We start from the raw sequence: 3439 nt of genomic DNA, 5'->3' as shown, positions 1-3439 counted from the left end.
CCTTAAATTTTTCACATAGTTGATGTTCAATAAATTTATATGGTTCATAAAGTTAAGATCTGTTTAATCTTAAAGTAAAGAAATAGGAAGCCAGAGAGTGCTTCTTCACAGATGCCAAGCTTTCATTACTGGGAAACCCATGGATTCCTAAAGGGCAGTCTGTCTCTCTGATTGATGTAGTTATGTAAAATTCAAGTCCTGCTTTTGTTCCCCACAACTTTGGCTTTTCTGTGTCATCTTGTTCTTTGTGTTTCAGTGACCATAGAAGGAGATAGGTTCACAATTACTTGTTCATGTAAAGAATCAAGCAAACAAGTAAAAAAACAACTAAAAAATAACTTGAGTTTGTGAAAACATCAGAAATTTAAATACAGTGACAGGGTAGGATGAGATTCCACTGACCTAAATGTTCCTTTAAGAAAAATTAGAGTCAGACAGTTCCATTGTAATAGAAATTGGAAAGGACATATGTGTGTGTATATATATATATATATATATATATATATATATATATATATATATACACACATAAAACTAATACATAAAGAACTAATCAACACCAATATTCCTCCTCTAAACTTGGAAATTATATTCCTGTGTATTTTTAATCCAGGATTAGGAAATTACTAGCATGTTCATTTGATTTTCAAAAATTTTCAGTGTGCTTCCAAACCCTTTTATTATGATCCTCTCATTTGTCATTTCCTAACTGAGAGAGTACAGGGTCAGGAAATTTTTAATTCTTTGAGTTAAATTGGATCCAAAGACTTTATAAGAAATATATGTAGTTTATGGCATTGTGATATTGCCCTCTACGAAATGAAGTTTTGAACATAGAATCTCATTTCCTTCTAAAAGTTTAAAAACATATAATTACTCAAATTATAGAATTCACATCAATAGTAGTTCTATTTTATTTATTAATATTACAGAAGCAAGTTAATAAATAAAAAATGCTAAATTACAGATGGCGATATGGCTCAGTGGTGGAGCACTTGCGTAGCATGTGTGAGGTCCTGGGTTCGATCCTCAGATCCACATGTAAATAAAATAAATGTTTATAAAATATCAAGTTAAAACTCATGTCTTCTTTTATAATATGTATACAAGTAAGTAATGTTTAAAATCTCTAGATGACATTCTATATGTAAGTTATATCAGTAGAACTCATTAAACTTAGAACAAATGAGAAACTAAAATTAATCATCACTCCCTAATTAAAAAATGACTCATTTTAGGAGGATATGAATTAAAGAAGCAAACATTGTTAGAAGAAAATATCCTCAATGTATCATACGGAACACAGTTTTATGGGCTGTGTTGAACTATTGGAGCTGAAGTCTCTCTTCTGCATCTACAAGAAACCTCAGCAGTATGCTAAAATTCCCTTCTTCCACAGCCTTTCCATGACCCAACTGCACACTACTTCTGAATCTAAGAATGCAGAGGCACTTACCCAGATGGATGAGGCCAGGGAGAATATGGTGCAGGTAATAGCCTAAAGAGTTGCATGTTTTAAGGAAAGACATCTTTAAGTTCTTTCTCTGCAGGCCTATAATTTTAATGTCTATAGAAAGGTGACAAACATGCCCCTGGAAAACAGAGAACTGTGGCTTTCCCAGTGTAACATGTCAGCTGTCTCTTAATTTTACTTTTTTTTCTTTGGTGGATAACACCAATCCTGAGAGAGCTGGTCTCCACACTTTTTTATGGTCATATATGGAAAGGAATCTCAATTGGAATCATGTACCAATCACAGTTGCTATTATTCTGATTATATGATAAAATTAGTTCAGTCCCATTAAACAATTTACAATGCCTCAACTTTGGGATGAAGGATTTCAGGTACCTCCCATGGTTCCATTATGGCTCTGAGGGTCCTCTCTCTATCATGTGTGATAGGGTCCTCTTCTCTGGCTTGTTCCCACATGAAACACCTGGTTTCTGGGTAGTGTTTTTGTCTGTATGCCACCATTTTCAAACTGGCATTTTTGTGATTCAGGCTCTGTAAAATATTAAAATTAATCTAAAATTTTAAAAGAAGAAGATGAGCTGAAGGCCACAGGCTGAGGAGATCACAGGAAGATTGAACATTGAGCTGAGTCAGAGCCCATGCTGGAAGGCCAAACTAAGGAAGCTGTGATGAGCCCTCATACTCACTAATGGAGGTAGAGGGGATAGCTGCCCTTTCTCTGAGAGAAACCATGTAATATTAGCTTGGGCTTGTCTGTACTATATATAAAGTTATATATAGTGTAAAAAAATAAAATGGAGGCTTATGATGGAGAATTAAAAGAAAGTGCAATCAGTTTAAGCAGGTCACTGATATTCCAGGTGTTGAAATCAGAGGATACTGCTTTATCACAACCATTGTCAATATGTAAAGGGATAATAAAAGTATCATAAAAACTAAAAAAAGTGTATTTCAGAGAGATTTGGAAACTTGAGCTAAATGGTAATAAAATAAAACTGTAACCTGTACAGGTAATATTCCACATGGTTGATTTTGTGGTAGTTTGAAAGATGCATTAAAAAATATAAGAAATGCCAAAGCATAAGACCTCCAAAGCCATGTGCAAGAGAAATATAAAATAGGAGAAGGGCATAAATAGTTGAACAAGCATATGTGTGATAAGGCAAGGCTCATTTGGGGAGGAGGAAGCCCTGGGCTTCATGTGCCCTGGAAAAGTTTATCCTCTAGACCAGTCCCCATCCTGGCCCAGCCACACCTTTGCCTTTGCTAAAGTTGGTTGTGCCCTATTTCTTTGCATGTCGCCCATTGATCACCAAGGTACCATCTGGATTTGTCTCCTATATGTACACTTATTGTCTAGGAGTATTGGAGTATAGTGGGGTGAGTTGTGGCAGAGGGGTTGGCTTGTGTCCCCCCAGCTTTGTGGAGTCTTCTTTTGTTTGGAGCCACAGAGAGCTCTTTGGAGAGCTACAGAAGTACATACACACACCCTGGTTTTCCTGTCGACTTGACACACAATATTGAGCAGGTGAATCCAATCTCTTTGTCTATGCTTCCCTGATTTTTAATAGAAAAGTGATTCTATTCCTAATTGTGAGCATTAGAGTCAATTACCCTGATACCTGAACTTTAGCTCCAATCAGTGAAACAAAAATCTCTGGGGAGTACTCTCAAGCATTGGATTTATTAAGCTTGCAGGGAGGTTCCTAGATGTTATGATTAGTATAAAATAAATGTTAATGGACCAAGGTCTTGAGTACATATCATATATTTGTATTCTGGCTTTTATATATTTTTAAGGCTTGAATAGATTTCTTTTCCTTTGGTACTTGGGATTGAACTCAGGGGCTCATAACCACTGAGTCATATCCCCAGTCCTATTTTGCATTTTTGTTTATAGACAGTGTCTCACTGAGTTGCTTAGCACCTCAGTTTTGCTGGGGTTGGCTTTGAACTCATAATCTT

The sequence above is a fragment of the Marmota flaviventris genome, chromosome 11 (genome assembly GCF_047511675.1).
Source record: "Marmota flaviventris isolate mMarFla1 chromosome 11, mMarFla1.hap1, whole genome shotgun sequence".
Lineage (NCBI taxonomy): Eukaryota > Metazoa > Chordata > Mammalia > Rodentia > Sciuridae > Marmota > Marmota flaviventris.
The sequence above is the reverse complement of the archived record's forward strand: the minus strand, read 5'-3'. Positions refer to the sequence as shown.